This window comes from Acomys minous (genome assembly GCF_964271855.1).
Source record: "Acomys minous genome assembly, chromosome: 6".
Classification (NCBI taxonomy): Eukaryota; Metazoa; Chordata; class Mammalia; order Rodentia; family Muridae; genus Acomys; species Acomys minous.
In genome coordinates, this window is record NC_140487.1 from 125318900 (window position 1) to 125332923 (window position 14024).

At 45.4% G+C, this 14024-nt stretch overlaps 1 protein-coding gene and 1 long non-coding RNA gene across 24 annotated transcripts in view; one reads left to right on the forward strand and one right to left on the reverse strand.

Moving 5' to 3' along the window:
* The window catches only part of CAMTA1 (calmodulin binding transcription activator 1), an 838283-nt gene that overhangs the window by 744488 nt on the left and 79771 nt on the right, over positions 1-14024 (reverse strand). For 8 of the 23 annotated variants that reach the window (XR_014779735.1, XR_014779736.1, XR_014779737.1 and 5 more), the window contains one exon: positions 9683-10167. The exons of 13 other annotated variants lie outside the window; for them this stretch is intronic. The gene's annotated coding sequence lies outside the window, so the exon portion shown is untranslated. 2 more of the 23 variants (XR_014779743.1, XR_014779744.1) reach the window with 1 other exon arrangement.
* The window catches only part of LOC311598994, a 268288-nt gene that overhangs the window by 210390 nt on the left and 43874 nt on the right, over positions 1-14024 (forward strand). The window lies entirely within an intron of this gene.

Consider the following 14024-nt stretch of genomic DNA (forward strand, 5'->3'; position numbering starts at 1 on the left):
AGTTTCTGCACAAGCCTGGAGACACAGAGGAAGAGGTCAGTCAGGGTGCTTTGGTGCTGGGTTGACACCATCCATTTCTATGTTTAAAAAACGGCATGTTGAACAAGACTTCGTGTCTTCATTTTAACCAAGGGCCTCCTGGGAGGTCTACATGCCAAAAGGCCATAGGTACTTCGAGAAATCAAGTTAGTTAAGTCAGCCAAGCTAAGCCTATGCAAACAAGAGCAACCCCACTAAGATGTAGCTCAGGAAAACCCTTCCCAGTGTTTTTCCTGAACAGCCCCTGGAAAGCCATCTGTACCACCTTCAGTGGCCAACTCACATGTCAATCCTAAACCGACCCCAGCACCCGTCACCCCGTGTGCTACGTGGAAGACAATGTGTTACCAGTAAGTCACGAGAATGGGCAACAGATGCTCCTGATGAACGAACGTGGTGACTAGTTCTCACAACCAGGGCACACAGTAAGTTTATCAAATATCTAATCTCCTCAAACAATTTTAGGAAATGATTGGCCAACCATGGCACCAAAACCCAAGTGTGAGCACTGTTCATGAGCTGAGCCTCTGGTGTCTGCCCTCAAGGTAACAATGTCAGAGTCCTGGTTTTAGACACCTCTAACTAAACGTGACCCTTCACAGGTGAGAGAAATTACAGACTTGTAGTTATCCAGAAATCCTTGCAAGCATCTTAGCCATGAAAAGAAAGGCTAGACAACACCTGGGCCTTTTGTGGTAGGTAATTATTCTGGCTCTTCTAAGACTGGGAAAGCAGGTTAATGGTGAGTGAGAATTTTCCATGGCCAACACTCAAGGGCCATCAACCACAACCAGCACATCCAAAAGCACCAATCCCATCTCCTCAGAGTGATCAGAGGGTTCAGAAGTGATGACTCGATTACTCCTATTTATCAGACAGGAATATGGTTGCAGCCTTCTGTTGAACTAAGCCACCTTGTTAACTTCAAACACCATCAACCAGAGGTCCAGTCCAAAGTGACAGGACTTGGTGGCATGCAGCGACAGCTTTCCCAGTAAGAAGGGTTCACTATAAACTAGGAGTTGGGAAACCAGTGGATCCCAGCTCTCCTTCTCATACCCTGCTGATCATAAATGTATCCACTCAGTGCCGTGGGAAACAACCTGCTGCTGCTCTCATGGGAGCCAAGAGCTTCATCTCGTCCTTGGCTGGCATACATGGCACCCATGGTGGTCTAGAAGAGGCCAGCTGCTTTGTTCCCACCTTATTCACTCCAAATGCAAGCTGGTTCCCAGTTAGGCAGTTACATAGCCAGGTAGTTACAGCACCTGTATTTCCATGGCATTAAGCTCTAGCCAAACAGGAGAGACTCTTGGTAACCTAGTCTCATAAACCCATCAAAAGCAACCCAAGTCCTCCTGCTGCAAGGTTTAATCTGAGTCCCAGTTTAAAAAAAAAAAAAGTCCATTTCACTATACACTAACAGAGAAGTCACTGTTTCCATTTGTATAACCCAACCACTACAAAACACCATGAAGATAGTGGCAAGAATGGAAAGTCCCACGGGAACTTTTGCTCAGCAGACGGGTCTCCTGAGTCCCACAACCTAGTTCCCAACTAGACCAGAGTCAGTGCTCCGACAGACAGCTTGGAGAGGCAGGGGATATCCTAGACTCTAGGTTGGAAATGTAATTCTCTTCTTCCCTAAGGTATACAAAATGCCCCACTAGCTACGTGAACACGCTCACCTTTCCGAGTGTCAACAGCTGTGCGTATTTTCTCCACGTTCTGGCGCTGTCAGGAGGGGAACTAAGAAGCTGAATGCTGCTGCTGAGGGTTAGACTTCTGCAACTGCCTGTATCTCAACCAGTTGGTCTCCAGGCCACAGAGTCGCTGCTGAATCTGGAAAGTGTCCTCATCACACTTGTCAGATGTCACAGAAGCCACAGGGAGCGGCATCTGCCTTTCTCAGCAGTGGCCTCCTGCAGAGACAGGCCATGGTAGCTCCCTGAACCCAGCCAGGAAGTCAACCTCTTAGCAAGCTCACACTGTGGAAAGGAACCCAGGGCACTGGCTCTCCATCCCATCTGGAGGGTAGAGCTTCCACGTGGGCTACAGCATGTCCTCTGCAGGATTCATGATGCCCTGTGAGAAGCTAGCTGTCCCGGGTGGCAGTCTCCTCCCACACAAACTCTTCTCCCATATCCACTTGGTCAACTGCTCTCTGTACACTCAAGGCACGTGACTGCTGGGAACACAGCTGATGAGAGAGCTGATGTAGTGGGGAAGAGACAAGAACCAAAATAAGAAAATTTCTTAACTAATAAATGCTACGGAGAGCCAGGCAGACTGCTGTGAGTTTGAAGCCAGCCTGGTCTACAAAGTGAGTCCAGGACAGCCAGGGCTGTCTTCAATAAGCCAAAACAAACAAACCAAAGAAACAAAAAATCAAAAACAAACAAAGCCTGTCACATGAATCCTGCAGACTGCATACTGACAGTGCCATTATCAAGTCTGAGCCCTGCCTGGTACAAAGGAGCCAGCACATAAATGGAAACAGGTTGATGGGAAAGCTTTCCAGGTAGACAAAACAGGAATGCCTAACAGCCATGTCTAGTGTGTTTCAGATTTGGGCAGCCTCAGTGCCTAGAAGAGAATGACAAGGCAGACCAAAGTGACTCCAACTATGTAACCACTACTCTCCCTCCTGGACAGATACGATGGCTGCTGCGCAAGGGGCAACGTGAGGCAGTTAGTCCAAGTAAAAATGGGAGCAGCTGTCCAGAGTAAGAGGAGGAGGCCTGGGGTAGAACGAAAGCGTAGACTCTGACCCACGTTAGGAGGTAAAAGGAATGACAGCCAGATGGGGAAAGACGAAATCAAAGATTGTCCAGAGTTTTGACTTTAACTAGTGAATTTGTATAAGCTACTCATGTTCCATGAGACAAGGTATCTAGCTCAGGCTAGCTTTAATTCCTACTCTCCCTGCCTCAGTCTCCCCAGTGCTGGGATGCCCCAGGCCCAGCATGCTCTTCTCAACAACACTGATTTCAGTCCTTAGCAGCTTTTAACCCTGAGGCAGACTTAAGTTTTACCAAACAGAAGGCTGGTACGTTTTGGCAGGAGCACCTGCTCCCAGCATAGCAGGACCTGCCTGAGTCACCCGCCTCCTCCCACCACCCCCTCCTTACTGAAGAGCCTGGCTCTGAGGCCCTCCACCACCAGCCGTGCTCACAGAACCACTTCCTATCACCAGGCTTTTAAAAGCAGGTACTTTCTCTAGCTCAACTTTATCACTGTTTAAAATGTTGTGCTAGTTAGCAGTAATTATGTAAATGCAAGCAGCCATTTCTATTTTTAAAAGGGAACCCCATTTAGCATTCTTACATCCTGAGATGTTTAAAATAGCTAGTCCAGTGGTGCCTTCACTTTATTCAAACTGTTTGTGGGTTTAAATACAGGTTCAGCAGAAACCAGAGCAAGCCAAACATTTGCTTTCTATTAAATGTCTAAATCAGAGGATTAAAAAAACAAACTATTTTACATTTGACAGAAAGCAGCCATTGAATCAGCGCCATGGCAGCATACTGACTGTGGGACAGCAATGACATTGGAGAAAGAATCAATTTAGGAAAAGATGGATGGATTTCTTTAAACTCTTCAAAGGGGTGGGGGTGGGGGCATTTGAGCAAATCTTTTAATTATAGCATCTTCTAAAGAACCTACAAAGATTTTCTTTCCTCCCAAACCTAATGCTTTTTAAAGGCAGCTTTTGCCCCTTAATTCCACATGAAATATTCAGTACAGCATAATTAAATTTTATTCCATGCTATTTTTACTGGGTTCGCTGAAATAGAGGGTGCTTGCATCTTTAAAACAAACTTCCCAGCAGCTTAGCTTGCAGTGAATGGCTGGTTCTCAAAACTGAACTAAATACAAAACCTACTTTTAAGGCCTCCACCAGTGCAAAGCGGTCACACAGGCACCGAAAAGGCAGGCTCAAGCCTACGTTCTACCACCTTCACACAACCAATCTGCCCAGCTGTGTACCCCGCTGTCAGCCACAGGTACCTGGCCGCTCAGTTCTTCAGTTCCAACTAGGGGTTCTGTTCATTGCCCAGTATCTTCATGGTCAGAAGGGGACAGAAATGCATGCAAGCACCATCTGCGGCTGAGAAAAACCTGTGCTTCCACTATTTGGGTAACTAGGTCCTTCGTAAGTGGGAGAGTAGGTCTGATGGTTTGGATTTTTATACACACTGAAATCGTAACCACTCTTCCAGTGGCTCAGTAAGTAGGCTACAGAGTCCAACACAAGAGAAAGGAACATTTAAGTATCTAAAATGGGAGATAGGAAAGCTCGATACACAAAAGTTCCCAAGCACTGCGGCCATTCACTGTAACTGCCCCCAGGAATGTACGTGACAGTAACATCTTCATCTTGGATTCTGCCAACCTGAGCTTGTCCCTGTTGACAGGATTACAGAGTTCAAAGTTTATCCACTCTTGATTCCAGCCCAACTGTCCTGTTTTATAACTTCCTAAAAAGCGCTACAGCAAAGAGGACAAGCAAACCAACAAGGCCTACACAACACACAACAGACACTCTAAGGCCAGCTACTAGGGATCCATGCCGGACAGCTCTCCAGAACTTCATGGGTGCCAGACTACAACAGACAACAAACACTGAGGATGGTTTTGTTTTTTCCCCAGCTTTAATGAGGCTGTTAGGCTTTCAAAGGATCAAACTTATCTCTGTTCATCCATTCTTCTCTGTAGAGCCACCTTCACTATTGACTAGAAAGAAAAACAGGTCTTCATGGTGCACTCTGGAGGCAGAGGCAGGACGATCTCTTGAATTCAAGGCTTGATCTACCTGGTACATTCTAGGCCAGCCAGGGACACATAGTAAGACACTACCTCAAAATAAACAAACAAGGTAGCACTCGGATGTGAAGGCTGGAGAATCAGAAATTAAAGACTTTCTCAGTTATACAGGAACCATGAACCAGCTGGAGCTAAATCTCATGAGGGCAGAACAGGAAAGCAACAGCTGCCCCATGCCAAACTCACCAAAGTGATTAATTGATACTTAACAGCCTAGTGTCTGTTATTACCACAACCAATACAGGGGATTACTCTGAGCTGGAATGTTCTTAGAAATGAACACCAGAAGAGCAAGGAAATGTGACAACAATGCTTAATTTTCACAGGACAGCAATGGGTAGGGTATTATAATTTACCTAAAGCATACATGCTTTGTCACACATGCAAACCTTTCCCCTTGAGATGCTCTGCTATTTCTGTCTGCATCCCAATGTTTTCATAAGATGTTCTGCAAGCTTCTCAAGAACTGGCTCATATCTTATCACTTTTCTCTTTCAAAGAGTTCTGTTGCACTTATAAAAACTATGTTGCACATATCTCTACTGCCAAGGTTTATCTGCAGCACAGCGTGTACCCAGATCGGAGGAGCTACAGACTCACAGAAGTAGCCTCAGTTACCCCATAGCCCAGGATGGTGCCAACTGAGTCAACACCACCATCACTGCTCCAAGTAAAGGGGAACCGGTGCTGCCTGAGCCCTGGTTTCTTCTGAAGACACAGGGTGGTGGGGGTTGCTAATTCAAGCCTAACAACCTCAAGTTCAGAACAACTGATGAAGATCTAGAGTATCAGAATTGTCTATTAGGCATCAAAGAATTATTACACATACACAGCCTAAGGTCACCAAGAGTCTCTTCAATGTAAAGGGGACAACAGCCCTTTGAAAAGTGAATGCTGCAGAAGCCATGCGCAGGTGTTGGGCTGCTTGCAGAATGATTGGGACCAGCATCTGTGCTCTTACTCTGGCCCTCAACCAGGGCAACCCTTGACCCTCATACTGCATCTGGCTCATGAAAAGGGGGCAAAGTTCTCCCTTCTCATCCTCAGCATGAAGGAGCCAAGTGACAAGAGTCTGGTCACCTCCTTAAGCTGAAGTACATGAACCACAAGGAGCTTCCAAGTATTTCCATAAATGTACTAAAACTATGTAGCCGACTGTAGGCTAAAATGTACAGTAAGAGGGGTTAAAATCAGAGTTTTTACCTTTCCAAACAAACATCTGAGAGCCAGGTGTGGTGGCGCACACCTGTAATCCCAGCACTCGGGAGGCAGAGGCAGGCGGATCACTGTGAGATCGGGGCCAGCCTGGTCTATAAAGTGAGTCGAGGACAGCCAAGGCTACACAGAGAAACCGTGTCTCAGAAAACAAAACAAAACCAGAAAAAAATTTTTAAAAGGAGCATTTGGGGATCATTTGCTCATTTTGATAGCCAACATACTTCTATATAGCCTTGAAATCAAGTGTATGAGAAGCAGCTAAGAGATTTGAAATTTCAGATGAAAGACGGTGACATAGGCTGCACATATCAGTAACTGTACAAACAGGGGAATTACTTAGGCATCAAGACGCTGGAAAATCACAAAAGTATTTCTAACATCAAATAGCCAGAGACATAGAATGAGGTCAAAACAGAAGGTGATTTGGGGACAAGTGTCAGGTCTACCTACAGTGGAACTTAGGTACTGAAGGCAAACATTTCAATCTTTAGGAAAATGCTAAATGTACTCCTTAACCAACTTTGATCCATGTGCAGCAATTATAAAAACATTACCAAGAAAACTCAACAGTATGATAGGCTTACCAATATGTGTAAACTCAGTGTCATCTTTGTAACTTTGTTAAATATGAAGTTAACCCAAAATAAGGGAATTTTTGTTGTTGGTGGTGGTGGTGGTGTTTGTTTGGGTTGTTTTTTGTCTTTTAAGTACCAAAGGCAGGGCTTGCTGTTAAATGAAGGAAACATGTTCTTAGCAGCCATCCAGAAAGGCTGACCTGTTTGGCTCTTGAGTTTATCTCTTCGCTTCATCCTCCAAGCCATCCATTCTCTTAGGGGGTTTGAGACACAGGCTAGCTAGTCTTCCTCCCTATCTACAGACCCACACAAGGCAGAGCCACATCCCTAGGCCCTTTGGCTATGTAGAGGTGGAGACAGATTTGGTGTCTGCTCTGCCTGATGCCAAAATCCAGAGTAATAGAATCTGGCCAGGCTACTTCAGTGGAAAGCTAGCTCCAAAGAACATCAGAGGGGCAAACAAGGCCATCAAGACCAACTCGCCACATGTGGCCCAAGCAGTGCCTGGAAACCATCCTAAGCAAGCAGGAAGTACTTTTCCTTAATTCAAGAACCCACAGCAACACCTCTTCTTCAGAGTAAAGAATGCATCTACAATTGCTCCATAGTTCCTCCCGGAAAACCTGAATGCCGCATATTCTTCTCTCTTACAGCAAGTTCATCTGAAAAGTACCGCATGCAGAGCATCATTTTCAACTTAAATGAGGTTGTTGCTAACTCAACCCCATGGCCGAGGCTTAGTGTTGTAACTGGCAGGCATGAGACACAAAAAAAAAAAGACAAATTCAAGTGGCTGTTAAGTCATCAACCAAGAGGACTTCAAAATCACAAGGAAAAGCTGACAAAAGTTAACCAAATGTTAAGGTGGCGCCTCTTTAAAGAGCCAGCACAAGGCTCTTGGGTCAGAGTTCCTCTCTGCCTGATGCCCTCTGTGTACCAGCAGAGGGCACTAACTCATGCAATAGCTCTTTAGAAGCTTATGATATGTAATTTAAACTACAGGAACACTGAATGAGAACTAGATTTTGACCCCCAAAACAAAACAACAACCAAAAAGAAAGAAAAAAAGAAAAAGAAAGAAAGACAGACAGACAGACAAGCCCTCCTTTAGCCAGGAGCAGTGGCGCACACCTTCAGTCCCAGCACTCAGGGAGGCAGAGGCAGGCGTATCACAGTGAGGCCAGCATGGTCTACAAAAAGAGGCAAGGACAGCCAAGGCTACACAGAGAAACCCTGCCTTGATTTTAAAAAATAAATAAAATTTAAAAAACGAAGAAAGAAAACTAGATTTTGAATGGATGAAGTGTCAAGTATGTAATTTTAAACAACAATGTTAAGTCTCAATGAACCCCACAAAACTTAAAGGTGTACACACACACACACACACACACACACACACACACACACACACACCAAAGCATATAGAAACAACAGTAAGTCAATCAGCTCTTCAGATTGATGAAAAAACATTTCAAAATAAAAGCCAGCGTGAAGACCTGCTCTCCCATGCTTGGCCATGAGCTCTGGACCCTGGTCCACCTCTCCCAGCTTCTTTCACAGATAACAGGAGAAGCAACCAAGAAAGACAAGTTGGTTTCTTAATTTGAGAAGTCATTGTTTGGTGAATTAAAAAGGAGACATTAACTGTAACAAAATTATAGTGTACTTTATTAAGCAGGATTGAAACATGATTCTTTTAAGGAGGGGGGGTGGTACTTCAAGCCCTCTCAGAATAAAGAGTATGGAGCTGTGTTCACTATGTCCTGGGTTGATGTTCTAAACAAGTTACCTCATTTAAATACAACATCCCCCTAGAGGCTCTAAAATTCTGTTTTAGTGAAAAGTTCAACCTTGCACTTCTTGACTGCAACCAAGAATTTTCCTTACATCTTTCTGTACCCTCCACCAGGGTTTATTCACGCACACAACTCTGAGCAGGGGTCTGTGAGCACCGCCCCATGAGGCACTTTCTGAAATTATATTCTCACCTCAAAATTCACACTTCTTACACTTCCATGGAGGAAAAGGTTACATTCCCAGTGACTTGTCTAGCGCAGACAGCATCACACTACCAAAGGCTTCGGTTTCTTGGCTTGCTGAATGACACGGAAACGTCTGGCCTTTATTTACTTCAAAATAACTGAGTCTGGTTTGAGCAGAGCTATTGGATACTTCCCAAGTGAAGAAACTCAGGTTTAATTAGCTCTTTGTCATGGTTTTAGTTGACTCCTGTGTGTAATAAGCAAAGTTTACAATGAAATGAACAAAACCTGACACATACAACACACTACGCCTAGAGTAGTTTTATTTCTGCAGACTATTCATCACAAGCCGATGCTACAAACTCACCTTGAGACAATGGCCCAAATCACAGATAACTGTCTCCTTGGGTCTTTGTTCCAAAACAAAAACTCAAGGTTTGCAGGAGTAGTATCAGTATCGTGACCTCTGGTAATACACCAAGGGTAAAGATGCGCAGTGAAGGCTTCACGGTCAGGCCTGCTGTTGTCATTCTCTACATACGACCACTCATGCTTAGCGTTTGCCTGTGGGTGCTCTGGGCAACATGTGAACACCACAGAGTGCACCTACCCCATAGACTAGGCCAGTTCTGAGAGCACTATGCCTAAATTCTCATGAGGTAGCTAAGTGTGGTCCGCTGATGGTGAAAATGTTACCTCCAGCTCCACGTGTCCTGGTAAATGCCTGCTCACTCTAGACAGCACCTCGACTGGGCTGCAAGCCAGCACTTGGATCACTAGATATGTGAGGGTGTGTGCCCGGTGGGACAACATGCAGCGAAGTGACTCGCACCCCCTATCTGTATGCTGCTACTCAGGAGGCATGAACACCACAACACAAAGTGGCTCTGCAACTCATAATCCCACCAGCTTGGCTTCCTGTAGATACCTAAACTCGCTGCAAAACGAAACGTCCTATTTATATTATCATTTTCAAAGGTATACAGTACATAAACAGCAAGTTAAAGGAAAAGACTGAGAAAGGACTCAACACTAGTGATGCACTAGTTCACTGAACAGCATTTATTGATATGGCAGGTGCTACCCTATGTGCTGGAGACAGAGACAACACACAGGTCCTGCTCTCATGGAGCTTCCATTCTTTTGGGAGGCAGTGATCAACACATTTAACAGGTCATTGCTGGATGAGTAAGTTTGAGGGGAATAGTGGGAACACTGGAAGCAAGGGACAAGTGGTGCAGGACGCTCCCCAGAGGGAAGTGGGTGCTGCACTCTCTCACGGTCACTGGATGAAGCAAGAGTAGGTCATTTCACTCTATCTCACTTAGTAAGTCAGTTCATGCGAACTTAGGGTTTAAAGCACAGTGAGCTCACTAACAGGACTGTCTTGAGGCAGATATGGAGCTGGCAGGACGGGAGGCGCTCCCTGTGCTCTGCCAGCTTCCTCCCAATGTGTCAGCCCTCATGGCTCCAGCTCTGTGGGTCCCTCTTCTTGCTGCGCCCACGAGCAAGTGTGTGGTAAGAGCCTGAAATAAACAGGTGTAAAATGGGTCAAGACCGTCGCTTCTATTTCTGCTTTTAACTGAAGAAAATGTGCCCCATTTCCAGAGGCAGAGAGAAGGAAACATGTGAATAAAGGCCAACTAATGTATATTTTAAACACATACATGATTGTGTATATGTACATATGTACCCCACACATGACCTATTTCCCTAAGATAATTCAAACCTGGGTCTTGTATAAATGTCTCTTTGACAATGTTACAAATAAAACTTTTATTAAGCTCTATCTTTGAGAAATCACAAAACTGTTTTTTAAAGAATCAAAAACTAAAAGTTCAAAGATACCAAGCTCAATTAACACTAATTTTACAAGAATATTTTACTTACTCTGCATGTTCAGCATACTCCTTATAGTTTTTGGTTTTGTTTGTGTTTTTCTGACATGGCATCCCAGGGGAGCCATTAGGTACAATCGGCTCTCTAATTCAGATTAACGTGTCTAAATACATATTGATAGAACAGACAATATTTGAGAGGCTCAATTGCTAGAGTCTGTCTGTGATGCATAGGGTTGAGATAGCTCTCGCACTTCCAACTGGTCACCACAGGTGAGTGTCCCAGGTTAGAGATATAAAGTATTTCAAAGGGACGCTGAAGGCTTCTAAGTCAAGGACACCTCCTAACCAATGTAAGATAACAAGCTGCCAGTGACTTCCACTGTGGCCCTGAGCCTACCTCAAAGCCCAAGGTTGAAAAAGGGAAGCCTCAGAAATCTCTGCCTCCCTCACTCAGGAGCTACCGTGGGCAGCACTGGGTGAGAGTAGGAAACAGGACCACTAGGCTTACGAGCCCTGAGGTGAGCTGCAAAAGGTGCTTGGCTGCCTCTCAGTCCTCAGGACTGTGTAGTTCAGGACTTGAGGGGAGCAAAAAGGCCCATAGCACCAGGCTACGCTCAGCGGGTCACAGGCCCGAGTATGAAGAGGATCGCGGCCTTCTGCAAGTCAAAGTCCTTAGGAACTATCTCCCCAGGTGTTATTCTACTAAATTAGCAATGTGAGATATCAAGATAAACAGAAGATTTCAACAAAATCGCATGTGCATAGACTGTGGGCACCGCTGGGATCAGACAGCAGCTTCTGACTTGTTTCCATTGCTCTCTGCACATTTGCTTTCTGTTACCAAAATTTTAAGACCTGCATAAACAAAAACAGCATTTATTCTTCTCTTCTCCAAACAGTTATCAAGTTCACCCTTACCTGAGGGTGCCTTACCCCACCATCACTTCTCCCACCCACTCACCCTGATTCACTCATTCATCACTACATGCTGCTGCTAGGGTTGGCTCTAGGGACACAGGAGTAAGGAGCCAGCAGCAGCCCCGAAAGCTAACTCACTGAGTGAAAGGAGTCTGTGGCAAGGGCCCTCGTGGGGATACTGGGGGCCACACCTGTAAGAACAGTGAACTGGCGCCTACTGTACTGAACAAAGCTCAGGAAAAAGGTCTCTAGATGCTGAGAAGAGGAAGGCTAGGATGGTACAGGGAACAGAGGGCAGACAGAACACAAGTGTGTATGCATATGTGTGGGGGGGGGTGGGAGTGGGGGGGGTGGGTATCAAGGATCGAGCAAGGTGCAGCTGGGTGGTGGCACGTGTGATGGGCCAGGGCTGTGGGTCTGGCTATCAGGTGTGTGAAGACAGGGACAGGCAGGCACCTGCCTACGGAAGTGCTAGCACTCCTTGAGTGTGGCAATGCTTGCATGTTAGTCAGGCCTCAAAGTTCAGCAGCAAATTTTCAAAATAAATAAATTACAAGTTTAAATGTTAGACCTGAATTTCTTCGGTTTCTTTTCTGTTTTAAAGCACTCTAGTAACCCAGATCTAAATTAAAAACAGTGAGCAAGGATCAAACACCCACTCTCCTAGTATGGACAAACTGACCTCACTTGCCATGAGACTACAATGCACAGAGTTAAGTAACTGTGGTAACACTGCCTTCTAAGACCTGAGTCTCTGATTCTCTTCTACAGCCTGTGCTGTGACTTACAAGTGACATAATAGACAGCTCTCCTTTTGCTGGGACCCACTGAAGTCTACGTCTCATCAAGATTTACACATGAAGAGATGAGTCAGTCTGTGAGTAAAACCTACTTGGTGGTGAAGAAACCCCTAAACAAGCTGCAGTGAAGGCTCCTGGTACCCCCACGCCCCCCCCCCCCCGACACTCTCACTAGGGTAAAGAGAGTCTGAGACAGCATATGTAGGAGTAAGCTTCACTATTTCAAAAATATGTTTCTTGAGGTTTGGTTTGGTTTTGTTTTTAAACGCAAGAATACATTTAGAAAGAAACAGTTCTCAACCAGCACGTGAGGCTGCGCTCTGACAGGCTATAGGCCAATTGCATCCCTCATTCTCTTTTGACACTAGTTGCTATTAAAAGACCATAAAGCACAGGGCTTAGAATGGGCTCTTCCTAGATACCAGTGCTCAGAAGACATTAACAGGAACTCTTGTTTGACCTTCATGTTGTAGAGAGGGGAGAGGGAGGAAGAGAGAGGAGAAAGAGGAGGGGGAGAGGAGAGGGAGAGAGGAGAGGGAAGGGGGAGGAGAGAGGAGAGTGAGAGAAACACGAACAAAAGGGAGCCTAAAATAAACAGAATGGATGAGGGGGGATGGAATCGGGGCACCACCCAGTTTTCTATTGGGGCTCAGATTAAGTTTGTATTAACTGTCAGCATGAAAAGCAAGAACAGAAGTGAGCCACGGTGATCTTATTTATACCTGCAAACTGTCTTACTTTTTCCCAGACTTTAAGACCAAAGAATACTCTAGACCAAATTGATTTTTATTAATCTTCAAAGACTCAATGTGGGCCAAAGCCAACATACATATACACATACACTAATGTGTGCGTGTGTGGATAGAGACAATACAGTGGTTAAGCTGTACGGCAGAGGCTGACCTAGGCCTTGTCAAGAGGTCTGGAGAGAACACACAGAGTGTGCACACTGCTGCCTGTACCACACAGAAATGCCCTGAAGCTGCTGTGAGTCGGCTTCCGTGGGGATTCAAACACCTTCAAGATTGTTGAGCTAAGTATTACTAACAGAATTTGAGGGATTTGAGGATTATGCCAAAATAAAGATCAGCATCTAAAGATACTTGGAAATAAAGACAAGACTCTAAGGCTACTCTCCCTCTGGGAGAGCTGCCTGAAACACTCCTAAGGGAAACACCTTTATTAGCTGCTCATGAAAGGCCTTGCCTGAACGAAAGCTGCCATATGAGGAAGAGCCTACAGAAATTATGGCTTGTGCTTCTGATATTGCTATGAGAAATCCTGTTCCAACCCTAGCCTTCAGATCACACAGATGTTCAGACCCACCCACCGCAGAAGCCTAAATCAGGGCCCTAAAACACCTGGGGCTCCCCTCTTACCTCACAACATAGGAGCTAAGTGGCTTCAGGCCCAATCAACCAGCCTTTCATGAACCTGGGCTTCACTGCCCCTTGAAATTAACTGTCTCTAGGGCCAGCAACACTGGATTGCACTTTCATCATCTGCAGACCTTTGCTGACTAGTTTGGCAGCCATGAGCTTCCTGAGCACCGGAAATGTGCACCAACTGGAGCAAGGTATGCCTCAAGTACACACATCAATTTCAAAGACTGTACCCAAGCAGCACTGTATCCAGACAACATTTGCAGTATATGTTCACATATGTCACACATGCTGGGTGAAAGACAATGCAATCTATTATGGCTCATTTCATTCTGACCTTTTAAAACCAGCTCCCTTGACACTGCTGGCAGACAGTCTGCCTAGGTCTATGTGCAAGCACAATCTCTCCTCCAGAGCTCCAGCCCCACATGCCCACTCTGAC